This window comes from Hypanus sabinus, chromosome 15 (assembly GCF_030144855.1).
Source record: "Hypanus sabinus isolate sHypSab1 chromosome 15, sHypSab1.hap1, whole genome shotgun sequence".
In the NCBI taxonomy this organism is placed as follows: Eukaryota; Metazoa; Chordata; class Chondrichthyes; order Myliobatiformes; family Dasyatidae; genus Hypanus; species Hypanus sabinus.
This window is the reverse complement of record NC_082720.1, coordinates 4,491,178-4,517,816: the sequence shown is the minus strand read 5'-3', so window position 1 is coordinate 4,517,816 and position 26,639 is coordinate 4,491,178.

Below are 26,639 nucleotides of genomic sequence, written 5' to 3'. Positions count from 1 at the left end.
GAGGAAGAGAGTCTCCTGTCACGAAGAACGTGAAGAAGGGAGCCCCAATCACGATGAACGTGAGGAAGCGAATCTCCAGTCACGAAGAACGTGAGGAAGAGAGTCACCATTCACGGAGAACGTGATGAAGAGAGTCTCCAGTCACAAAGAACGTGAGACAGAGAGACCCCAGTCACGAAGAACTTGAGGAAGAGAGTCCCCAGTCACGAAGAACGGGAGGAAGAGAGTCCCCAGTCACGAGGAACGTGATGAAGTGAGCCTACAGCCATGAAGAACGTTAGGAAGAGAGTCCCCAGTCACGAAGAACCTGAGTTGGAGAGTCCCCAGTCACGAAGAAAGTGTGGAAGAGAGTCTTCAGTCACGAAGAACGTGAGGAAGAGAGTACCCATTCACGAAGAACGTGTGGAAGAGAGTCTCCAGTCACGAAGAACGTCAGGAAGAGAGTCCCCATTCACGGAGAACGTGATGAAGTGAGCCTACAGCCATGAAGAACGTGAGGAAGAGAGTCCCCAGTCACGAATAACTTGATGAAGAGAGTCCACAGTCACGAAGAACGTGATGACGTGAGCCTACAGCCCAGAAGAACGTGAGGAAGAGAGTCCTCAGTCACGAAGAACCTGAGGAAGAGAGTCTCCTGTCACGAAGAACGTGAAGAAGGGAGTCCCCATTCACGGAGAACGTGAGGCAGAGAGTCCTCAGTCACGAAGAACCTGAGGAAGAGAGTCTCCAGTCACGAAGAACGTGAGGCAGAGAGTCCCCAGTCACGAATAACTTGAAGAAGTGAGTCCCCAGTCACGAAGAACGTGAGGAAGAGTGTGTCCACTCACGAAGAACGTGAGGAAGAGAGTCCACAGTCACGAAGAACGTGATGAAGTGAGCCTACAGCCCAGAAGAACGTGAGGAAGAGAGTCTCCATTCATGAAGAACGTGAGGAAGAGTTACTCAACTCACGAAGAACGTGAGGAAGAGAGTCCACAGTCACGAAGAACCTGAGGAATTAGGTAGCCAGTTACGAGGAACGTGAGGAAGTGAGTCCCCAGTCACGGAGAACGGGAGACAGAGAGTCCCCAGTCCCAGGGTATGTGAGGAAGTGTGTCTCCAGTCACGGAGAACGTGAGGAAGAGAGTCCCCAGTCACGAAGACCGTGTGGAAGAGAGTCTCCAGTCACGAAGAGCGTGAGGCAGAGAGTCCGCATTTACGAGGAATGTGATGAAGCGAGTCTCCAGTCACGAGGAACGTTAGGAAGAGAGTCCCCAGTCACGAAGAACCTGAGTTGGAGAGTCCCCAGTCACGAAGAAAGTGTGGAAGAGAGTCTTCAGTCACGAAGAACGTGAGGAAGAGAGTACCCATTCACGAAGAACGTGTGGAAGAGAGTCTCCAGTCACGAAGAACGTCAGGAAGAGAGTCCCCATTCACGGAGAACGTGATGAAGTGAGCCTACAGCCATGAAGAACGTGAGGAAGAGAGTCCCCAGTCACGAATAACTTGATGAAGAGAGTCCACAGTCACGAAGAACGTGATGACGTGAGCCTACAGCCCAGAAGAACGTGAGGAAGAGAGTCCTCAGTCACGAAGAACCTGAGGAAGAGAGTCTCCTGTCACGAAGAACGTGAAGAAGGGAGTCCCCATTCACGGAGAACGTGAGGCAGAGAGTCCTCAGTCACGAAGAACCTGAGGAAGAGAGTCTCCAGTCACGAAGAACGTGAGGCAGAGAGTCCCCAGTCACGAATAACTTGAAGAAGTGAGTCCCCAGTCACGAAGAACGTGAGGAAGAGTGTGTCCACTCACGAAGAACGTGAGGAAGAGAGTCCACAGTCACGAAGAACGTGATGAAGTGAGCCTACAGCCCAGAAGAACGTGAGGAAGAGAGTCTCCATTCATGAAGAACGTGAGGAAGAGTTACTCAACTCACGAAGAACGTGAGGAAGAGAGTCCACAGTCACGAAGAACCTGAGGAATTAGGTAGCCAGTTACGAGGAACGTGAGGAAGTGAGTCCCCAGTCACGGAGAACGGGAGACAGAGAGTCCCCAGTCCCAGGGTATGTGAGGAAGTGTGTCTCCAGTCACGGAGAACGTGAGGAAGAGAGTCCCCAGTCACGAAGACCGTGTGGAAGAGAGTCTCCAGTCACGAAGAGCGTGAGGCAGAGAGTCCGCATTTACGAGGAATGTGATGAAGCGAGTCTCCAGTCACGAGGAACGTTAGGAAGAGAGTCCCCAGTCACGAAGAACCTGAGTTGGAGAGTCCCCAGTCACGAAGAAAGTGTGGAAGAGAGTCTTCAGTCACGAAGAACGTGAGGAAGAGAGTACCCATTCACGAAGAACGTGTGGAAGAGAGTCTCCAGTCACGAAGAACGTCAGGAAGAGAGTCCCCATTCACGGAGAACGTGATGAAGTGAGCCTACAGCCATGAAGAACGTGAGGAAGAGAGTCCCCAGTCACGAATAACTTGATGAAGAGAGTCCACAGTCACGAAGAACGTGATGACGTGAGCCTACAGCCCAGAAGAACGTGAGGAAGAGAGTCCTCAGTCACGAAGAACCTGAGGAAGAGAGTCTCCTGTCACGAAGAACGTGAAGAAGGGAGTCCCCATTCACGGAGAACGTGAGGCAGAGAGTCCTCAGTCACGAAGAACCTGAGGAAGAGAGTCTCCAGTCACGAAGAACGTGAGGCAGAGAGTCCCCAGTCACGAATAACTTGAAGAAGTGAGTCCCCAGTCACGAAGAACGTGAGGAAGAGTGTGTCCACTCACGAAGAACGTGAGGAAGAGAGCCCACAGTCACGAAGAACGTGATGAAGTGAGCCTACAGCCATGAAGAACGTGAGGAAGAGAGTCCTCAGTCACGAAGAACCTGAGGAAGAGAGTCTCCTGTCACGAAGAACGTGAAGAAGGGAGCCCCAATCACGATGAACGTGAGGAAGCGAATCTCCAGTCACGAAGAACGTGAGGAAGAGAGTCACCATTCACGGAGAACGTGATGAAGAGAGTCTCCAGTCACAAAGAACGTGAGACAGAGAGACCCCAGTCACGAAGAACTTGAGGAAGAGAGTCCCCAGTCACGAAGAACGGGAGGAAGAGAGTCCCCAGTCACGAGGAACGTGATGAAGTGAGCCTACAGCCATGAAGAACGTTAGGAAGAGAGTCCCCAGTCACGAAGAACCTGAGTTGGAGAGTCCCCAGTCACGAAGAAAGTGTGGAAGAGAGTCTTCAGTCACGAAGAACGTGAGGAAGAGAGTACCCATTCACGAAGAACGTGTGGAAGAGAGTCTCCAGTCACGAAGAACGTCAGGAAGAGAGTCCCCATTCACGGAGAACGTGATGAAGTGAGCCTACAGCCATGAAGAACGTGAGGAAGAGAGTCCCCAGTCACGAATAACTTGATGAAGAGAGTCCACAGTCACGAAGAACGTGATGACGTGAGCCTACAGCCCAGAAGAACGTGAGGAAGAGAGTCCTCAGTCACGAAGAACCTGAGGAAGAGAGTCTCCTGTCACGAAGAACGTGAAGAAGGGAGTCCCCATTCACGGAGAACGTGAGGCAGAGAGTCCTCAGTCACGAAGAACCTGAGGAAGAGAGTCTCCAGTCACGAAGAACGTGAGGCAGAGAGTCCCCAGTCACGAATAACTTGAAGAAGTGAGTCCCCAGTCACGAAGAACGTGAGGAAGAGTGTGTCCACTCACGAAGAACGTGAGGAAGAGAGTCCACAGTCACGAAGAACGTGATGAAGTGAGCCTACAGCCCAGAAGAACGTGAGGAAGAGAGTCTCCATTCATGAAGAACGTGAGGAAGAGTTACTCAACTCACGAAGAACGTGAGGAAGAGAGTCCACAGTCACGAAGAACCTGAGGAATTAGGTAGCCAGTTACGAGGAACGTGAGGAAGTGAGTCCCCAGTCACGGAGAACGGGAGACAGAGAGTCCCCAGTCCCAGGGTATGTGAGGAAGTGTGTCTCCAGTCACGGAGAACGTGAGGAAGAGAGTCCCCAGTCACGAAGACCGTGTGGAAGAGAGTCTCCAGTCACGAAGAGCGTGAGGCAGAGAGTCCGCATTTACGAGGAATGTGATGAAGCGAGTCTCCAGTCACGAGGAACGTTAGGAAGAGAGTCCCCAGTCACGAAGAACCTGAGTTGGAGAGTCCCCAGTCACGAAGAAAGTGTGGAAGAGAGTCTTCAGTCACGAAGAACGTGAGGAAGAGAGTACCCATTCACGAAGAACGTGTGGAAGAGAGTCTCCAGTCACGAAGAACGTCAGGAAGAGAGTCCCCATTCACGGAGAACGTGATGAAGTGAGCCTACAGCCATGAAGAACGTGAGGAAGAGAGTCCCCAGTCACGAATAACTTGATGAAGAGAGTCCACAGTCACGAAGAACGTGATGACGTGAGCCTACAGCCCAGAAGAACGTGAGGAAGAGAGTCCTCAGTCACGAAGAACCTGAGGAAGAGAGTCTCCTGTCACGAAGAACGTGAAGAAGGGAGTCCCCATTCACGGAGAACGTGAGGCAGAGAGTCCTCAGTCACGAAGAACCTGAGGAAGAGAGTCTCCAGTCACGAAGAACGTGAGGCAGAGAGTCCCCAGTCACGAATAACTTGAAGAAGTGAGTCCCCAGTCACGAAGAACGTGAGGAAGAGTGTGTCCACTCACGAAGAACGTGAGGAAGAGAGTCCACAGTCACGAAGAACGTGATGAAGTGAGCCTACAGCCCAGAAGAACGTGAGGAAGAGAGTCTCCATTCATGAAGAACGTGAGGAAGAGTTACTCAACTCACGAAGAACGTGAGGAAGAGAGTCCACAGTCACGAAGAACCTGAGGAATTAGGTAGCCAGTTACGAGGAACGTGAGGAAGTGAGTCCCCAGTCACGGAGAACGGGAGACAGAGAGTCCCCAGTCCCAGGGTATGTGAGGAAGTGTGTCTCCAGTCACGGAGAACGTGAGGAAGAGAGTCCCCAGTCACGAAGACCGTGTGGAAGAGAGTCTCCAGTCACGAAGAGCGTGAGGCAGAGAGTCCGCATTTACGAGGAATGTGATGAAGCGAGTCTCCAGTCACGAGGAACGTTAGGAAGAGAGTCCCCAGTCACGAAGAACCTGAGTTGGAGAGTCCCCAGTCACGAAGAAAGTGTGGAAGAGAGTCTTCAGTCACGAAGAACGTGAGGAAGAGAGTACCCATTCACGAAGAACGTGTGGAAGAGAGTCTCCAGTCACGAAGAACGTCAGGAAGAGAGTCCCCATTCACGGAGAACGTGATGAAGTGAGCCTACAGCCATGAAGAACGTGAGGAAGAGAGTCCCCAGTCACGAATAACTTGATGAAGAGAGTCCACAGTCACGAAGAACGTGATGACGTGAGCCTACAGCCCAGAAGAACGTGAGGAAGAGAGTCCTCAGTCACGAAGAACCTGAGGAAGAGAGTCTCCTGTCACGAAGAACGTGAAGAAGGGAGTCCCCATTCACGGAGAACGTGAGGCAGAGAGTCCTCAGTCACGAAGAACCTGAGGAAGAGAGTCTCCAGTCACGAAGAACGTGAGGCAGAGAGTCCCCAGTCACGAATAACTTGAAGAAGTGAGTCCCCAGTCACGAAGAACGTGAGGAAGAGTGTGTCCACTCACGAAGAACGTGAGGAAGAGAGTCCACAGTCACGAAGAACGTGATGAAGTGAGCCTACAGCCATGAAGAACGTGAGGAAGAGAGTCCTCAGTCACGAAGAACCTGAGGAAGAGAGTCTCCTGTCACGAAGAACGTGAAGAAGGGAGCCCCAATCACGATGAACGTGAGGAAGCGAATCTCCAGTCACGAAGAACGTGAGGAAGAGAGTCACCATTCACGGAGAACGTGATGAAGAGAGTCTCCAGTCACAAAGAACGTGAGACAGAGAGACCCCAGTCACGAAGAACTTGAGGAAGAGAGTCCCCAGTCACGAAGAACGGGAGGAAGAGAGTCCCCAGTCACGAGGAACGTGATGAAGAGAGTCCCCAGTCACGAGGAACGTTAGAAAGAGAGTCCACAGTCACGAAGAACCTGAGGAAGAGAGTCCCCAGCCACGAAGAACGTGTGGAAGAGAGTCTCCAGTCACGAGGAACGTGAGGAAGAGAGTCCCCATTCACGAAGAACGTGATGAAGAGAGACTGCAGTCACGATGAAAGTGAGGAAGAAAGTCCCCATTCACGGAGAACGTGATGAAGAGAGACTCCAGTCACGAAGAACGTGAGACAGAGAGTCCCCAGACACGAAGAATTGATGAAGAGAATCCCAGGTCACGAAGAACGTGAGGAAGAGAGTCTCCAGTCATGAAGAACGTGAGACAGAGAGTCCCCAGACATGAAGAACTTGATGAAGAGAGTACCGAGTCACGAAGAACGTGAGGAAGAGAGTCTCCAGTCATGAAGAACGTGAGGAAGAGTTACTCAACTCACGAAGAACGTGAGGAAGAGAGTCCACAGTCACGAAGAACCTGAGGAAGTAGGTGGCCAGTTACGAGGAACGTGAGGGAGAGAGTCCCCAGTCACGGAGAACGGGAGACAGAGAGTCCCCAGTCCCAGAGAATGTGAGGAAGTGTGTCTCCAGTCACGGAGAACGTGAGGAAGAGAGTCCCCAGTCACGAAGACCTTGTGGAAGAGAGTCTCCAGTCACGAAGAGCGTGAGGCAGAGAGTCCGCATTTACGAGGAATGTGATGAAGCGAGTCTCCAGTCACGAAGAACGTGAGAAAGAGAGTCCCCAGTCACGAAGAACGTGAAGAAGAGAGTCTCCAGTCACGAAAACGTGAGGAAGAGAGTCTCCATTCACGGAGAACCTGAGGAAGATAGTCTCCAGTCACGAAGAACGTGAGACAGAGAGTCCCCAGTCACGAAGAACTTGAGGAAGAGAGTCCCCAGTCACGAAGAACGGGAGGAAGAGTGTCTCCAGTTACGAAGAACGTGAGGAAGAGAGTCACCAGTCATGAGGAACGTGATGAAGCGATTCCCCAGTCACGAAGAACCTGAGGAATAGAGTCCACAGTCACGATGAACGTGAAGAAGAGAGTCTCCAGTCACGAAAACGTGAGGAAGAGAGTCTCCATTCACGGAGAACCTGAGGAAGATAGTCTCCAGTCACGAAGAACGTGAGACAGAGAGTCCCCAGTCACGAAGAACTTGAGGAAGAGAGTCCCCAGTCACGAAGAACGGGAGGAAGAGTGTCTCCAGTTACGAAGAACGTGAGGAAGAGAGTCACCAGTCATGAGGAACGTGATGAAGCGATTCCCCAGTCACGAAGAACCTGAGGAAGAGAGTCCACAGTCACGAAGAAGGTGTGGACGAGAGTCCCCAGTCACGAAGAACGTGAGGAAGAGAGTCTCCAGACATGAAGAACGTGAGGAAGAGTGTCTCCACTCACGAAGAACGTGAGGAAGAGAGTCCACAGTCACGAAGAACGTGAAGAAGAGAGTCTCCAGTCACGAAAACGTGAGGAAGAGAGTCTCCATTCACGGAGAACCTGAGGAAGATAGTCTCCAGTCACGAAGAACGTGAGACAGAGAGTCCCCAGTCACGAAGAACTTGAGGAAGAGAGTCCCCAGTCACGAAGAACGGGAGGAAGAGTGTCTCCAGTTACGAAGAACGTGAGGAAGAGAGTCACCAGTCATGAGGAACGTGATGAAGCGATTCCCCAGTCACGAAGAACCTGAGGAAGAGAGTCCACAGTCACGAAGAAGGTGTGGACGAGAGTCCCCAGTCACGAAGAACGTGAGGAAGAGAGTCTCCAGACATGAAGAACGTGAGGAAGAGTGTCTCCACTCACGAAGAAAGTGAGGAAGAGAGTCCACAGTCACGAAGAACGTGAAGAAGAGAGTCTCCAGTCACGAAAACGTGAGGAAGAGAGTCTCCATTCACGGAGAACCTGAGGAAGATAGTCTCCAGTCACGAAGAACGTGAGACAGAGAGTCCCCAGTCACGAAGAACTTGAGGAAGAGAGTCCCCAGTCACGAAGAACGGGAGGAAGAGTGTCTCCAGTTACGAAGAACGTGAGGAAGAGAGTCACCAGTCATGAGGAACGTGATGAAGCGATTCCCCAGTCACGAAGAACCTGAGGAAGAGAGTCCACAGTCACGAAGAAGGTGTGGACGAGAGTCCCCAGTCACGAAGAACGTGAGGAAGAGAGTCTCCAGTCATGAAGAACGTGAGGAAGAGTGTCTCCACTCACGAAGAACGTGAGGAAGAGAGTCCACAGTCACGAAGAACGTGATGAAGTGAGCCTACAGCCATGAAGAACGTGAGGAAGAGAGTCCCCAGTCACGAAGAACCTGAGGAAGAGAGTCACCAGTCACGAAGAACCTGTGGAAGAGAGTCTCCAGTCACGAGGAACGTGAGGAAGAGAGTCCCCATTCACGGAGAACATGATGAAGAGAGTCTCCAGTCATGAAGAACGTGAGGAAGAGTGTGTCCACTCACGAAGAACGTGAGGAAGAGAGTCCACAGTCACGAAGAACGTGATGAAGTGAGCCTACAGCCATGAAGAACGTGAGGAAGAGAGTCCTCAGTCACGAAGAACCTGAGGAAGAGAGTCCCCAGTCACGAAGAATGTGAAGAAGAGAGTCTCCAGTTATGGAGAACATGAGGAAGAGAGTCCCCAGTTACGAAGACTGTGATGAAGAGAGTCTCCAGTCACGAAGAACGTGAGGAAGAGAGTCTCCAGTCATGGAGAACTTGAGGAAGAGTGTCCCCATCACGGAGAACCTGAGACAGAGACTCCCCAGTCACGAAGAACGTGAGAAGGAGAGTCCCCAGTCACAGAGACTGTGATGAAGAGAGTCCCCAGTCACGAAGAACGTGAGGAAGAGAGCCTCCAGTCATGGAGAACTTGAGGAAGAGTGTCCCCATCACGGAGAACCTGAGACAGAGACTCCCCAGTCACGAAGAACGTGAGAAGGAGAGTCCCCAGTCACAGAGAATGTGATGAAGAGAGTCCACAGTCACGGAGAAAGTGAGGAAGAGAGTCCCCAGTCCCAGAGAACATGAAGAAGAGTCTCCAGCCAAGAAGAACGTGAGGAAGAGAGTCACCATTCATGAAGAACGTGAAGAATAGAGTACCCAGTTATGGAGAACGTGAGGAAGAGTGTCCCCAGTCCCGGGGAACATGAGGAGGAGAGTCCCCATTCATGGAGAACGTGATGAAGAGGGTCTCTATTTACAAAGATTGTGATGAAGAGAGTCCCCATTTATGGAGAACGTGTGGAAGAGAGTCCCAAGTTATGAAGACTGTGATGAAGAGAGTCCCCAGTCACGAAGAATGTGAGGAAGAGAGTCCCCAGTCAAAGAGAACATGATGAAGAAAAGTCCACAGTCACAGAGACTGTGATGAAGAGAGTCTCCAGTCACGAAGAGCGTGAGGAATAGAGTCCCCAGTCCCAGAGAACATGAAGAAGAGAGTCTCCAGTCACGAAGAACGTGAGGAAGAGTGTCCCCATCACGGAGAACCTGTGACAGAGACTCCCCAGTCCCGGAGAACGTGAGGAAGAGAGTCTCCATTCACAGACACTGTGATGAATAGTGTCCCCAATCACGCAGAACGTGAGGAAGCGAGTCCCCAGTCCCGGAGAACATGAAGAAGGGAGTCTCCCGTCATGAAGAACGTGAGGAAGAGTGTCCCAAGTCCCGGAGAACGTGAGACAGAGAGTCCGCAGTCCCAGAGAACGAGAAGAAGGGAGTCCCCAGTCACGCAGGACGTGAGGAAGTGACTCCCCAGTCACGCAGGACGTGAGGAAGTGACTCCCCAGTCACGGAAACTGTGATGAAGAGAGTCCCCAGTCACGAAGCACGTGCGGAAGCGAGTCCCCAGTTACGGCGAATGTGGTGAAGAGAGTCCCCAGTGAGGCAGGACGTGAGGAAGAGAGTCCCCCGTCCTGGAGAATGTGAGACAGATAGACCCCAGTCCCGGAGAACGTGAGGAAGAGGGTCCCCAGTTACGAAGACTGTGATGAAGAGAGAGTCCAGTCACGAAGAACGTGAGGAAGAGAGTCCCCAGTCACGGAAACTGTGATGAAGAGAGTCTCCAGTCACGAAGCACGTGCGGAAGCGAGCCCCCAGTTACGGCGAATGTGATGAAGAGAGTCCCCAGTGAGGCAGGACGTGAGGAAGAGATTCCCCCGTCCTGGAGAATGTGAGACAGATAGTCCCCAGTCCCGGAGAACGTGAAGAAGAGAGTCCCCAGTCACGGAGACTCTGATGAAGAGCGTCTCCATTCATGAAGCACGTGCGGAAGCGAGACCCCAGTTTCGGAGAAAGTGAGGAAGAGACTCCCCAGTCACGGAAACTGTGATGAAGAGAGTCTCCAGTCACGAAGCACGTGCGGAAGCGAGCCCCCAGTTACGGCGAATGTGATGAAGAGAGTCCCCAGTGAGGCAGGACGTGAGGAAGAGAGTCCCCCGTCCTGGAGAATGTGAGACAGATAGACCCCAGTCCCGGAGAACGTGAGGAAGAGGGTCCCCAGTTACGAAGACTGTGATGAAGAGAGAGTCCGGTCACGAAGAACGTGAGGAAGAGAGTCCCCAGTCACAGAGACTGTGATGAAGAGAGTCTCCGGTCACGAAGAACGTGAGGAAGAGAGTCCCCAGTTACGGAGAATGTGATGAAGAGAGTCCGCAGTCACGGAGAAATTGAGGAAGAGAGTCCCCAGTCCCAGAGAACATGAAGAAGAGTCTCCAGCCAAGAAGAACGTGAGGAAGAGAGTCACCATTCATGAAGAACGTGAAGAATAGAGTCCCCAGTTATGGAGAACGTGAGGAAGAGTGTCCCCAGTCCCGGGGAACATGAGGAAGAGAGTCCCCATTCATGGAGAACGTGATGAAGAGAGACTGCAGTCACGACGAAAGTGAGGAAGAAAGTCCCCATTCACGGAGAACGTGATGAAGAGAGACTCCAGTCACGAAGAACGTGAGACAGAGAGTCCCCAGACATGAAGAACTTGATGAAGGGAATTCCCAGTCACGAAGAACGTGAGGAAGAGAGTCTCCAGTCATGAAGAACGTGAGACAGAGAGTCCCCAGACATGAAGAACTTGATGAAGAGAGTACCGAGTCACGAAGAACGTGAGGAAGAGAGTCTCCATTCATGAAGAACGTGAGGAAGAGTTACTCAACTCACGAAGAACGTGAGGAAGAGAGTCCACAGTCACGAAGAACCTGAGGAATTAGGTAGCCAGTTACGAGGAACGTGAGGAAGAGAGTCCCCAGTCACAGAGAACGGGAGACAGAGAGTCCCCAGTCCCAGAGTATGTGAGGAAGTGTGTCTCCAGTCACGGAGAACGTGAGGAAGAGAGTCCCCAGTCACGAAGACCGTGTGGAAGAGAGTCTCCAGTCACGAAGAGCGTGAGGCAGAGAGTCCGCATTTACGAGGAATGTGATGAAGCGAGTCACCAGTCACGAGGAACGTTAGGAAGAGAGTCCCCAGTCACGAAGAACCTGAGTTGGAGAGTCCCCAGTCACGAAGAAAGTGTGGAAGAGAGTCTTCAGTCACGAAGAACGTGAGGAAGAGAGTACCCATTCACGAAGAACGTGTGGAAGAGAGTCTCCAGTCACGAAGAACGTCAGGAAGAGAGTCCCCATTCACGGAGAACGTGATGAAGTGAGCCTACAGCCATGAAGAACGTGAGGAAGAGAGTCCCCAGTCACGAATAACTTGATGAAGAGAGTCCCCAGTCACGAAGAACGTGAGGAAGAGTGTCTCCACGCACGAAGAACGTGAGGAAGAGAGTCCACAGTCACGAAGAACGTGATGAAGTGAGCCTACAGCCCAGAAGAACGTGAGGAAGAGAGTCCTCAGTCACGAAGAACCTGAGGAAGAGAGTCTCCTGTCACGAAGAACGTGAGGCAGAGAGTCCCCAGTCACGGAGAATGTGATGAAGTGAGTCCCCAGTCACGAAGAACGTGAGGAAGAGTGTGTCCACTCACGAAGAACGTGAGGAAGAGAGTCCACAGTCACGAAGAACGTGATGAAGTGAGCCTACAGCCATGAAGAACGTGAGGAAGAGAGTCCTCAGTCACGAAGAACGTGAGGAAGAGAGTCACCATTCACGGAGAACGTGATGAAGAGAGTCTCCAGTCATGAAGAACGTGAGACAGAGAGTCCCCAGACATGAAGAACTTGATGAATAGAGTACCGAGTCACGAAGAACGTGAGGAAGAGAGTCTCCAGTCATGAAGAACGTGAGGAAGAGTTACTCAACTCACGAAGAACGTGAGGAAGAGAGTCCACAGTCACGAAGAACCTGAGGAAGTAGGTGGCCAGTTACGAGGAACGTGAGGGAGAGAGTCCCCAGTCACGGAGAACGGGAGACAGAGAGTCCCCAGTCCCAGAGAATGTGAGGAAGTGTGTCTCCAGTCACGGAGAACGTGAGGAAGAGAGTCCCCAGTCACGAAGACCGTGTGGAAGAGAGTCTCCAGTCACGAAGAGCGTGAGGCAGAGAGTCCGCATTTACGAGGAATGTGATGAAGCGAGTCTCCAGTCACGAAGAACGTGAGGAAGAGAGTCACCATTCACGGAGAACGTGATGAAGAGAGTCTCCAGTCATGAAGAACGTGAGACAGAGAGTCCCCAGACATGAAGAACTTGATGAAGAGAGTACCGAGTCACGAAGAACGTGAGGAAGAGAGTCTCCAGTCATGAAGAACGTGAGGAAGAGTTACTCAACTCACGAAGAACGTGAGGAAGAGAGTCCACAGTCACGAAGAACCTGAGGAAGTAGGTAGCCAGTTACGAGGAACGTGAGGGAGAGAGTCCCCAGTCACGGAGAACGGGAGACAGAGAGTCCCCAGTCCCAGAGAATGTGAGGAAGTGTGTCTCCAGTCACGGAGAACGTGAGGAAGAGAGTCCCCAGTCACGAAGACCGTGTGGAAGAGAGTCTCCAGTCACGAAGAGCGTGAGGCAGAGAGTCCGCATTTACGAGGAATGTGATGAAGCGAGTCTCCAGTCACGAAGAACGTGAGAAAGAGAGTCCCCAGTCACGAAGAACGTGAAGAAGAGAGTCTCCAGTCACGAAGAGCGTGAGGCAGAGAGTCCGCATTTACGAGGAATGTGATGAAGCGAGTCTCCAGTCACGAAGAACGTGAGAAAGAGAGTCCCCAGTCACGAAGAACGTGAAGAAGAGAGTCTCCAGTCACGAAAACGTGAGGAAGAGAGTCTCCATTCACGGAGAACCTGAGGAAGATAGTCTCCAGTCACGAAGAACGTGAGACAGAGAGTCCCCAGTCACGAAGAACTTGAGGAAGAGAGTCCGCAGTCACGAAGAACGGGAGGAAGAGTGTCTCCAGTTACGAAGAACGTGAGGAAGAGAGTCACCAGTCATGAGGAACGTGATGAAGCGATTCCCCAGTCACGAAGAACCTGAGGAAGAGAGTCCACAGTCACGAAGAAGGTGTGGACGAGAGTCCCCAGTCACGAAGAACGTGAGGAAGAGAGTCTCCAGTCATGAAGAACGTGAGGAAGAGTGTCTCCACTCACGAAGAACGTGAGGAAGAGAGTCCACAGTCACGAAGAACGTGATGAAGTGCGCCTACAGCCATGAAGAACGTGAGGAAGAGAGTCCCCAGTCACGAAGAACCTGAGGAAGAGAGTCACCAGTCACGAAGAACCTGTGGAAGAGAGTCTCCAGTCAAGAGGAACGTGAGGAAGAGAGTACCCATTCACGAAGAACGTGAGGAAGAGAGTCCCCAGTCACGAGGAACGTTAGAAAGAGAGTCTCCAGTCACGCAGTACGTGAGGAAGAGAGTCCCCATACATGGAGAACATGATGAAGTGAGTCTCCAGTCATGAAGAACGTGAGGAAGAGTGTCTCCACTCACGAAGAACGTGAGGAAGAGAGTCCACAGTCACGAAGAACGTGATGAAGTGAGCCTACAGCCATGTAGAACGTGAGGAAGAGAGTCCCCAGTCACGACGAACCTGAGGAAGCGAGTCTCCAGTCACGAAGAACTTGAGGAAGAGTCATCAGTCACGAAGAACGTGAGGAAGAGTGTACCCATACACGAAGAACGTGTGGAAGAGAGTCTCAAGTCAAGAAGAACGTGAGGAAGAGAGTCTCCATTCACGGGGAACGTGATGAAGAGAGTCCCCAATCATGGAGAACGTGATGAAGAGAGTCCCCAGTCACGAAGAACGTGAGACAGAGAGTCCCCAGACACGAAGAACTTGAGGAAGAGAGTCCCCAGTCACGCAGAACGTGAGGAAGAGAGTCTCCAGTCATGAAGAACGTGAGGAAGAGTGTCTCCACTCACGAAGAACGTGAGGAAGAGAGTCCACAGTCACGAAGAACGTGATGAAGTGAGCCTACAGCCATGAAGAACGTGAGGAAGAGAGTCCCCAGTCACGACGAACCTGAGGAAGCGAGTCTCCAGTCACGAAGAACGTGAGGAAGAGAGCCCCAGTCACGGAGAACGTGAGACAGAGAGTCCCCAGTCACGAAGAACAGGAGGAAGAGAGTCTCCAGTCAGGAAGAACGTGAGGAAGAGAGTCCCCAGTCACGAGGAACGTGATGAAGAGAGTCCCCAGTCACGAGGAACGATAGAAAGAGAGACCCCAGTCACGAAGAACGTGAGGAAGAGAGCCCCAGTCACGGAGAACGTGAGACAGAGAGTCCCCAGTCACGAAGAACAGGAGGAAGAGAGTCTCCAGTCAGGAAGAACGTGAGGAAGAGAGTCCCCAGTCACGAGGAACGTGATGAAGAGAGTCCCCAGTCACGAGGAACGATAGAAAGAGAGTCCCCAGTCACGAAGAACCTGAGGATGAGAGTCCCCAGCCACGAACAACGTGTGGAAGCGAGTCTCCAGTCACGAGGAACGTGAGGAAGAGAGTCCCCATTCACGACGAACGTGATGAAGAGAGACTCCAGTCACGAAGAAAGTGAGGAAGAAAGTCCCCATTCACGGAGAACGTGATGAAGAGAGACTCCAGTCACGAAGAACGTGAGACAGAGAGTGCCCAGTCACGAAGAACTTGATGAAGAGAGTACCCAGTCACGAAGAACATGAGGAAGAGTGTCTCCAGTCACGAAGAACGTGAGGAAGAAAGTCCACAGTCACGAAGAACGTGATGACGTGAGCCTACAGCATTGAAGAACGTGAGGAAGAGAGTCCCCAGTCACGACGAACCTGAGGAAGCGAGTCTCCAGTCATGAAGAACGTGAGGAAGAGAGTCACCATTCACGGAGAACGAGATGAAGAGAGTCTCCAGTCACGAAGAACGTGAGACAGAGAGTCCCCAGTCACGAAGAACAGGAGGAAGAGAGTCTCCAGTCAGGAAGAACGTGAGGAAGAGAGTCCCCAGTCACGAGGAACGTGATGAAGAGAGTCCCCAGTCACGAGGAACGATAGAAAGAGAGTCCCCAGTCACGAAGAACCTGAGGAAGAGAGTCCCCAGCCACGAACAACGTGTGGAAGAGAGTCTCCAGTCACGAGGAACGTGAGGAAGATAGTCCCCATTCACGAAGAACGTGATGAAGAGAGACTCCAGTCACGAAGAAAGTGAGGAAGAAAGTCCCCATTCACGGAGAACGTGATGAAGAGAGACTCCGGTCACGAAGAACGTGAGACAGAGAGTGCCCAGTCACGAAGAACTTGATGAAGAGAGTACCCAGTCACGAAGAACATGAGGAAGAGTGTCTCCAGTCACGAAGAACGTGAGGAAGAAAGTCCACAGTCACGAAGAACGTGATGACGTGAGCCTACATCATTGAAGAACGTGAGGAAGAGAGTTCCCAGTCACGAAGAACCTGAGGAAGAGGGTGTCCAGTTACGAGGAACGTGAGGAAGAGAGTCCCCAGTCACGGAGAACGTGAGGAAGAGAGTCCCCAGTCACGAGGAACGTGATGAAGAGAGTCCCCAGTCACGAGGAACGATAGAAAGAGAGTCCCCAGTCACGAAGAACCTGAGGAAGAGAGTCCCCAGCCACGAACAACGTGTGGAAGAGAGTCCCCAGTCACGAAGAACGTGAGGAAGAGAGCCCCAGTCACGGAGAACGTGAGACAGAGAGTCCCCAGTCACGAAGAACAGGAGGAAGAGAGTCTCCAGTCAGGAAGAACGTGAGGAAGAGAGTCCCCAGTCACGAGGAACGTGATGAAGAGAGTCCCCAGTCACGAGGAACGATAGAAAGAGAGTCCCCAGTCACGAAGAACCTGAGGAAGAGAGTCCCCAGCCACGAACAACGTGTGGAAGCGAGCCTCCAGTCACGAGGAACGTGAGGAAGAGAGTCCCCATTCACGACGAACGTGATGAAGAGAGACTCCAGTCACGAAGAAAGTGAGGAAGAAAGTCCCCATTCACGGAGAACGTGATGAAGAGAAACTCCAGTCACGAAGAACGTGAGACAGAGAGTGCCCAGTCACGAAGAACTTGATGAAGAGAGTACCCAGTCACGAAGAACATGAGGAAGAGTGTCTCCAGTCACGAAGAACGTGAGGAAGAAAGTCCACAGTCACGAAGAACGTGATGACGTGAGCCTACAGCATTGAAGAACGTGAGGAAGAGAGTCCCCAGTCACGACGAACCTGAGGAAGCGAGTCTCCAGTCACGAAGAACGTGAGTAAGAGAGTCACCATTCACGGAGAACGAGATGAAGAGAGTCTCCAGTCACGAAGAACGTGAGAAAGAGAGTCCCCAGTCACGAAGAACGTGAAGAAGAGAGTCTCCAGTCACGAAAACGTGAGGAAGAGAGTCTCCATTCACGGAGAACCTGAGGAAGATAGTCTCCAGTCACGAAGAACGTGAGACAGAGATTCCCCAGTCACGAAGAACTTGAGGAAGAGAGTCCCCAGTCACGAAGAACGGGAGGAAGAGTGTCTCCAGTTACGAAGAACGTGAGGAAGAGAGTCACCAGTCATGAGGAACGTGATGAAGCGATTCCCCAGTCACGAAGAACCTGAGGAAGAGAGTCCACAGTCACGAAGAAGGTGTGGACGAGAGTCCCCAGTCACGAAGAACGTGAGGAAGAGAGACTCCAGTCATGAAGAACGTGAGGAAGAGTGTCTCCACTCACGAAGAACGTGAGGAAGAGAGTCCACAGTCACGAAGAACGTGATGAAGTGAGCCTACAGCCATGAAGAACGTGAGGAAGAGAGTCCCCAGTCACGAAGAACCTGAGGAAGAGAGTCACCAGTCACGAAGAACCTGTGGAAGAGAGTCTCCAGTCAAGAGGAACGTGAGGAAGAGAGTACCCATTCACGAAGAACGTGAGGAAGAGAGTCCCCAGTCACGAGGAACGTTAGAAAGAGAGTCTCCAGTCACGCAGTACGTGAGGAAGAGAGTCCCCATTCACGGAGAACATGATGAAGTGAGTCTCCAGTCATGAAGAACGTGAGGAAGAGTGTCTCCACTCACGAAGAACGTGAGGAAGAGAGTCCACAGTCACGAAGAACGTGATGAAGTGAGCCTACAGCCATGAAGAACGTGAGGAAGAGAGTCCCCAGTCACGACGAACCTGAGGAAGAGTGTACCCATACACGAAGAACGTGTGGAAGAGAGTCTCAAGTCACGAAGAACGTGAGGAAGAGAGTCTCCATTCACGGGGAACGTGATGAAGAGAGTCCCCAATCACGGAGAACGTGATGAAGAGAGTCCCCAGTCACGAAGAACGTGAGACAGAGAGTCCCCAGACACGAAGAACTTGAGGAAGAGAGTCCCCAGTCACGCAGAACGTGAGGAAGAGAGTCTCCAGTCATGAAGAACGTGAGGAAGAGTGTCTCCACTCACGAAGAACGTGAGGAAGAGAGTCCACAGTCACGAAGAACGTGATGAAGTGAGCCTACAGCCATGAAGAACGTGAGGAAGAGAGTCCCCAGTCACGACGAACCTGAGGAAGCGAGTCTCCAGTCACGAAGAACGTGATGAAGAGAGCCCCAGTCACGGAGAACGTGAGACAGAGAGTCCCCAGTCACGAAGAACAGGAGGAAGAGAGTCTCCAGTCAGGAAGAACGTGAGGAAGAGAGTCCCCAGTCACGAGGAACGTGATGAAGAGAGTCCCCAGTCACGAGGAACGATAGAAAGAGAGTCCCCAGTCACGAAGAACGTGAGGAAGAGAGCCCCAGTCACGGAGAACGTGAGACAGAGAGTCCCCAGTCACGAAGAACAGGAGGAAGAGAGTCTCCAGTCAGGAAGAACGTGAGGAAGAGAGTCCCCAGTCACGAGGAACGTGATGAAGAGAGTCCCCAGTCACGAGGAACGATAGAAAGAGAGTCCCCAGTCACGAAGAACCTGAGGATGAGAGTCCCCAGCCACGAACAACGTGTGGAAGCGAGTCTCCAGTCACGAGGAACGTGAGGAAGAGAGTCCCCATTCACGACGAACGTGATGAAGAGAGACTCCAGTCACGAAGAAAGTGAGGAAGAAAGTCCCCATTCACGGAGAACGTGATGAAGAGAGACTCCAGTCACGAAGGACGTGAGACAGAGAGTGCCCAGTCACGAAGAACTTGATGAAGAGAGTACCCAGTCACGAAGAACATGAGGAAGAGTGTCTCCAGTCACGAAGAACGTGAGGAAGAAAGTCCACAGTCACGAAGAACGTGATGACGTGAGCCTACAGCATTGAAGAACGTGAGGAAGAGAGTCCCCAGTCACGACGAACCTGAGGAAGCGAGTCTCCAGTCACGAAGAACGTGAGGAAGAGAGTCACCATTCACGGAGAACGAGATGAAGAGAGTCTCCAGTCACGAAGAACGTGAGACAGAGAGTCCCCAGTCACGAAGAACAGGAGGAAGAGAGTCTCCAGTCAGGAAGAACGTGAGGAAGAGAGTCCCCAGTCACGAGGAACGTGATGAAGAGAGTCCCCAGTCACGAGGAACGATAGAAAGAGAGTCCCCAGTCACGAAGAACCTGAGGAAGAGAGTCCCCAGCCACGAACAACGTGTGGAAGAGAGTCTCCAGTCACGAGGAACGTGAGGAAGATAGTCCCCATTCACGAAGAACGTGATGAAGAGAGACTCCAGTCACGAAGAAAGTGAGGAAGAAAGTCCCCATTCACGGAGAACGTGATGAAGAGAGACTCCAGTCACGAAGAACGTGAGACAGAGAGTGCCCAGTCACGAAGAACTTGATGAAGAGAGTACCCAGTCACGAAGAACATGAGGAAGAGAGTCTCCATTCACGGAGAACCTGAGGAAGATAGTCTCCAGTCACGAAGAACGTGAGACAGAGATTCCCCAGTCACGAAGAACTTGATGAAGAGAGTCCCCAGTCACGAAGAACGGGAGGAAGAGTGTCTCCAGTTACGAAGAACGTGAGGAAGAGAGTCACCAGTCATGAGGAACGTGATGAAGCGATTCCCCAGTCACGAAGAACCTGAGGAAGAGAGTCCACAGTCACGAAGAAGGTGTGGACGAGAGTCCCCAGTCACGAAGAACGTGAGGAAGAGAGACTCCAGTCATGAAGAACGTGAGGAAGAGTGTCTCCACTCACGAAGAACGTGAGGAAGAGAGTCCACAGTCACGAAGAACGTGATGAAGTGAGCCTACAGCCATGAAGAACGTGAGGAAGAGAGTCCCCAGTCACGAAGAACCTGAGGAAGAGAGTCACCAGTCACGAAGAACCTGTGGAAGAGAGTCTCCAGTCAAGAGGAACGTGAGGAAGAGAGTACCCATTCACGAAGAACGTGAGGAAGAGAGTCCCCAGTCACGAGGAACGTTAGAAAGAGAGTCTCCAGTCACGCAGTACGTGAGGAAGAGAGTCCCCATTCACGGAGAACATGATGAAGTGAGTCTCCAGTCATGAAGAACGTGAGGAAGAGTGTCTCCACTCACGAAGAACGTGAGGAAGAGAGTCCACAGTCACGAAGAACGTGATGAAGTGAGCCTACAGCCATGAAGAACGTGAGGAAGAGAGTCCCCAGTCACGACGAACCTGAGGAAGCGAGTCTCCAGTCACGAAGAACTTGAGGAAGAGTCATCAGTCACGAAGAACGTGAGGAAGAGTGTACCCATACACGAAGAACGTGTGGAAGAGAGTCTCAAGTCACGAAGAACGTGAGGAAGAGAGTCTCCATTCACGGGGAACGTGATGAAGAGAGTCCCCAATCACGGAGAACGTGATGAAGAGAGTCCCCAGTCACGAAGAACGTGAGACAGAGAGTCCCCAGACACGAAGAACTTGAGGAAGAGAGTCCCCAGTCACGCAGAACGTGAGGAAGAGAGTCTCCAGTCATGAAGAACGTGAGGAAGAGTGTCTCCACTCACGAAGAACGTGAGGAAGAGAGTCCACAGTCACGAAGAACGTGATGAAGTGAGCCTACAGCCATGAAGAACGTGAGGAAGAGAGTCCCCAGTCACGACGAACCTGAGGAAGCGAGTCTCCAGTCACGAAGAACGTGATGAAGAGAGCCCCAGTCACGGAGAACGTGAGACAGAGAGTCCCCAGTCACGAAGAACAGGAGGAAGAGAGTCTCCAGTCAGGAAGAACGTGAGGAAGAGAGTCCCCAGTCACGAGGAACGTGATGAAGAGAGTCCCCAGTCACGAGGAACGATAGAAAGAGAGTCCCCAGTCACGAAGAACGTGAGGAAGAGAGCCCCAGTCACGGAGAACGTGAGACAGAGAGTCCCCAGTCACGAAGAACAGGAGGAAGAGAGTCTCCAGTCAGGAAGAACGTGAGGAAGAGAGTCCCCAGTCACGAGGAACGTGATGAAGAGAGTCCCCAGTCACGAGGAACGATAGAAAGAGAGTCCCCAGTCACGAAGAACCTGAGGATGAGAGTCCCCAGCCACGAACAACGTGTGGAAGCGAGTCTCCAGTCACGAGGAACGTGAGGAAGAGAGTCCCCATTCACGACGAACGTGATGAAGAGAGACTCCAGTCACGAAGAAAGTGAGGAAGAAAGTCCCCATTCACGGAGAACGTGATGAAGAGAGACTCCAGTCACGAAGAACGTGAGACAGAGAGTGCCCAGTCACGAAGAACTTGATGAAGAGAGTACCCAGTCACGAAGAACATGAGGAAGAGTGTCTCCAGTCACGAAGAACGTGAGGAAGAAAGTCCACAGTCACGAAGAACGTGATGAAGTGAGCCTACAGCATTGAAGAACGTGAGGAAGAGAGTCCCCAGTCACGACGAACCTGAGGAAGCGAGTCTCCAGTCACGAAGAACGTGAGGAAGAGAGTCACCATTCACGGAGAACGAGATGAAGAGAGTCCCCAGTCACGAAGAACAGGAGGAAGAGAGTCTCCAGTCAGGAAGAACGTGAGGAAGAGAGTCCCCAGTCACGAGGAACGTGATGAAGAGAGTCCCCAGTCACGAGGAACGATAGAAAGAGAGTCCCCAGTCACGAAGAACCTGAGGAAGAGAGTCCCCAGCCACGAACAACGTGTGGAAGAGAGTCTCCAGTCACGAGGAACGTGAGGAAGATAGTCCCCATTCACGAAGAACGTGATGAAGAGAGACTCCAGTCACGAAGAAAGTGAGGAAGAAAGTCCCCATTCACGGAGAACGTGATGAAGAGAGACTCCAGTCACGAAGAACGTGAGACAGAGAGTGCCCAGTCACGAAGAACTTGATGAAGAGAGTACCCAGTCACGAAGAACATGAGGAAGAGAGTCTCCATTCACGGAGAACCTGAGGAAGATAGTCTCCAGTCACGAAGAACGTGAGACAGAGATTCCCCAGTCACGAAGAACTTGATGAAGAGAGTCCCCAGTCACGAAGAACGGGAGGAAGAGTGTCTCCAGTTACGAAGAACGTGAGGAAGAGAGTCACCAGTCATGAGGAACGTGATGAAGCGATTCCCCAGTCACGAAGAACCTGAGGAAGAGAGTCCACAGTCACGAAGAAGGTGTGGACGAGAGTCCCCAGTCACGAAGAACGTGAGGAAGAGAGTCTCCAGTCATGAAGAACGTGAGGAAGAGTGTCTCCACTCACGAAGAACGTGAGGAAGAGAGACTCCAGTCACGAAGAAAGTGAGGAAGAAAGTCCCCATTCACGGAGAACGTGATGAAGAGAGACTCCAGTCACGAAGAACGTGAGACAGAGAGTGCCCAGTCACGAAGAACTTGATGAAGAGAGTACCCAGTCACGAAGAACATGAGGAAGAGTGTCTCCAGTCACGAAGAACGTGAGGAAGAAAGTCCACAGTCACGAAGAACGTGATGACGTGAGCCTACAGCATTGAAGAACGTGAGGAAGAGAGTTCCCAGTCACGAAGAACCTGAGGAAGAGGGTGTCCAGTTACGAGGAACGTGAGGAAGAGAGTCCCCAGTCACGGAGAACGTGAGGAAGAGAGTCCCCAGTCACGAGGAACGTGATGAAGAGAGTCCCCAGTCACGAGGAACGATAGAAAGAGAGTCCCCAGTCACGAAGAACCTGAGGAAGAGAGTCCCCAGCCACGAACAACGTGTGGAAGAGAGTCCCCAGTCACGAAGAACGTGAGGAAGAGAGCCCCAGTCACGGAGAACGTGAGACAGAGAGTCCCCAGTCACGAAGAACAGGAGGAAGAGAGTCTCCAGTCAGGAAGAACGTGAGGAAGAGAGTCCCCAGTCACGAGGAACGTGATGAAGAGAGTCCCCAGTCACGAGGAACGATAGAAAGAGAGTCCCCAGTCACGAAGAACCTGAGGAAGAGAGTCCCCAGCCACGAACAACGTGTGGAAGCGAGTCTCCAGTCACGAGGAACGTGAGGAAGAGAGTCCCCATTCACGACGAACGTGATGAAGAGAGACTCCAGTCACGAAGAAAGTGAGGAAGAAAGTCCCCATTCACGGAGAACGTGATGAAGAGAGACTCCAGTCACGAAGAACGTGAGACAGAGAGTGCCCAGTCACGAAGAACTTGATGAAGAGAGTACCCAGTCACGAAGAACATGAGGAAGAGTGTCTCCAGTCACGAAGAACGTGAGGAAGAAAGTCCACAGTCACGAAGAACGTGATGACGTGAGCCTACAGCATTGAAGAACGTGAGGAAGAGAGTCCCCAGTCACGACGAACCTGAGGAAGCGAGTCTCCAGTCACGAAGAACGTGAGGAAGAGAGTCACCATTCACGGAGAACGAGATGAAGAGAGTCTCCAGTCACGAAGAACGTGAGACAGAGAGTCCCCAGTCACGAAGAACAGGAGGAAGAGAGTCTCCAGTCAGGAAGAACGTGAGGAAGAGAGTCCCCAGTCACGAGGAACGTGATGAAGAGAGTCCCCAGTCACGAGGAACGATAGAAAGATAGTCCCCAGTCACGAAGAACCTGAGGAAGAGAGTCCCCAGCCACGAACAACGTGTGGAAGAGAGTCTCCAGTCACGAGGAACGTGAGGAAGATAGTCCCCATTCACGAAGAACGTGATGAAGAGAGACTACAGTCACGAAGAAAGTGAGGAAGAAAGTCCCCATTCACGGAGAACGTGATGAAGAGAGACTCCAGTCACGAAGAACGTGAGACAGAGAGTGCCCAGTCACGAAGTACTTGATGAAGAGAGTACCCAGTCACGAAGAACATGAGGAAGAGTGTCTCCAGTCACGAAGAACGTGAGGAAGAAAGTCCACAGTCACGAAGAACGTGATGACGTGAGCCTACAGCATTGAAGAACGTGAGGAAGAGAGTTCCCAGTCACGAAGAACCTGAGGAAGAGGGTGTCCAGTTACGAGGAACGTGAGGAAGAGAGTCCCCAGTCACGGAGAACGTGAGGAAGAGAGTCCCCAGTCACGAGGAACGTGATGAAGAGAGTCCCCAGTCACGAGGAACGATAGAAAGAGAGTCCCCAGTCACGAAGAACCTGAGGAAGAGAGTCCCCAGCCACGAACAACGTGTGGAAGCGAGTCTCCAGTCACGAGGAACGTGAGGAAGAGAGTCCCCATTCACGAAGAACGTGATGAAGAGAGACTCCAGTCACGAAGAAAGTGAGGAAGAAAGTCCCCATTCACGGAGAACGTGATGAAGAGAGACTCCAGTCACGAAGACGTGAGACAGAGAGTGCCCAGTCACGAAGAACTTGATGAAGAGAGTACCCAGTCACGAAGAACATGAGGAAGAGTGTCTCCAGTCACGAAGAACGTGAGGAAGAAAGTCCACAGTCACGAAGAACGTGATGACGTGAGCCTACAGCATTGAAGATCGTGAGGAAGAGAGTCCCCAGTCACGACGAACCTGAGGAAGCGAGTCTCCAGTCACGAAGAACGTGAGGAAGAGAGTCACCATTCACGGAGAACGAGATGAAGAGAGTCTCCAGTCACGAAGAACGTGAGACAGAGAGTCCCCAGTCACGAAGAACAGGAGGAAGAGAGTCTCCAGTCAGGAAGAACGTGAGGAAGAGAGTCCCCAGTCACGAGGAACGTGATGAAGAGAGTCCCCAGTCACGAGGAACGATAGAAAGAGAGTCCCCAGTCACGAAGAACCTGAGGAAGAGAGTCCCCAGCCACGAACAACGTGTGGAAGAGAGTCTCCAGTCACGAGGAACGTGAGGAAGATAGTCCCCATTCACGAAGAACGTGATGAAGAGAGACTCCAGTCACGAAGAAAATGAGGAAGAAAGTCCCCATTCACGGAGAACGTGATGAAGAGAGACTCCAGTCACGAATAACGTGAGACAGAGAGTGCCCAGTCACGAGGAACTTGATGAAGAGAGTACCCAGTCACGAAGAACATGAGGAAGAGTGTCTCCAGTCACGAAGAACGTGAGGAAGAAAGTCCACAGTCACGAAGAACGTGATGACGTGAGCCTACAGCATTGAAGAACGTGAGGAAGAGATTTCCCAGTCACGAAGAACCTGAGGAAGAGGGTGTCCAGTTACGAGGAACGTGAGGAAGAGAGTCCCCAGTCACGGAGAACGTGAGGAAGAGAGTCCGCAGTCACGGAGAACGGGAGACAGAGAGACCCCAGTCCCAGAGAACGTGAAGAAGTGAGTCCCCATTCACAGAGAACGTGATGAAGAGAGTCCCCAGTCATGGAGACTGTGATGAAGAGTGTCTCCAGTCACGGAAAACGTGAGGAAGTGAGTCCTCAGTCACGAACAACGTGTGGAAGAGAGTCTCCAGTCACGAAGAACGAGAGGAAGAGAGTCCCCAGTCACGAAGAACGTGAAGAAGCGAGTCTCCAGTCACGAAAACGTGAGGAAGAGAGTCCCCATTCACGGAGAACCTGAGGATGAGAGTCTCCAGTCACGAAGAACGTGAGACAGAGAGTCCCCAGTCACGAAGAACTTGAGGAAGAGAGTCCCCAGTGTCGAAGAACGTGAGGAAGAGAGTCACCAGTAACGAGGAACGTGATGAAGAGAGTCTCCATTCACGGGGAACGTGATGAAGAGAGTCCCCAATCACGGAGAACGTGATGAAGAGAGTCCCCAGTCACGAAGAACGTGAGACAGAGAGTCCCCAGACACGAAGAACTTGAGGAAGAGAGTCCCCAGTCACGCAGAACGTGAGGAAGAGAGTCTCCAGTCATGAAGAACGTGAGGAAGTGTGTCTCCACTCACGAAGAACGTGAGGAAGAGAGTCCACAGTCACGAAGAACGTGATGAAGTGAGCCTACAGCCATGAAGAACGTGAGGAAGAGAGTCCCCAGTCACGACGAACCTGAGGAAGCGAGTCTCCAGTCACGAAGAACGTGAGGAAGAGAGTCACCATTCACGGAGAACGAGATGAAGAGATTCTCCAGTCACGAAGAACGTGAAGAAGAGAGTCTCCAATCACGAAGAGCGTGAGGCAGAGAGTCCGCATTTACGAGGAATGTGATGAAGCGAGTCTCCAGTCACGAAGAACGTGAGAAAGAGAGTCCCCAGTCACGAAGAACGTGAAGAAGAGAGTCTCCAGTCACGAAAACGTGAGGAAGAGAGTCTCCATTCACGGAGAACCTGAGGAAGATAGTCTCCAGTCACGAAGAACGTGAGACAGAGAGTCCCCAGTCACGAAGAACTTGAGGAAGAGAGTCCCCAGTCACGAAGAACGGGAGGAAGAGTGTCTCCAGTTACGAAGAACGTGAGGAAGAGAGTCACCAGTCATGAGGAACGTGATGAAGCGATTCCCCAGTCACGAAGAACCTGAGGAAGAGAGTCCACAGTCACGAAGAAGGTGTGGACGAGAGTCCCCAGTCACGAAGAACGTGAGGAAGAGAGTCTCCAGTCATGAAGAACGTGAGAAAGAGTGTCTCCACTCACGAAGAACGTGAGGAAGAGAGTCCACAGTCACGAAGAACGTGATGAAGTGAGCCTACAGCCATGAAGAACGTGAGGAAGAGAGTCCCCAGTCACGAAGAACCTGAGGAAGAGAGTCACCAGTCACGAAGAACCTGTGGAAGAGAGTCTCCAGTCAAGAGGAACGTGAGGAAGAGAGTACCCATTCACGAAGAACGTGAGGAAGAGAGTCCCCAGTCACGAGGAACGTTAGAAAGAGAGTCTCCAGTCACGCAGTACGTGAGGAAGAGAGTCCCCATTCACGGTGAACATGATGAAGTGAGTCTCCAGTCATGAAGAACGTGAGGAAGAGTGTCTCCACTCACGAAGAACGTGAGGAAGAGAGTCCACAGTCACGAAGAACGTGATGAAGTGAGCCTACAGCCATGAAGAACGTGAGGAAGAGAGTCCCCAGTCACGACGAACCTGAGGAAGCGAGTCTCCAGTCACGAAGAACTTGAGGAAGAGTCATCAGTCACGAAGAACGTGAGGAAGAGTGTACCCATACACGAAGAACGTGTGGAAGAGAGTCTCAAGTCACGAAGAACGTGAGGAAGAGAGT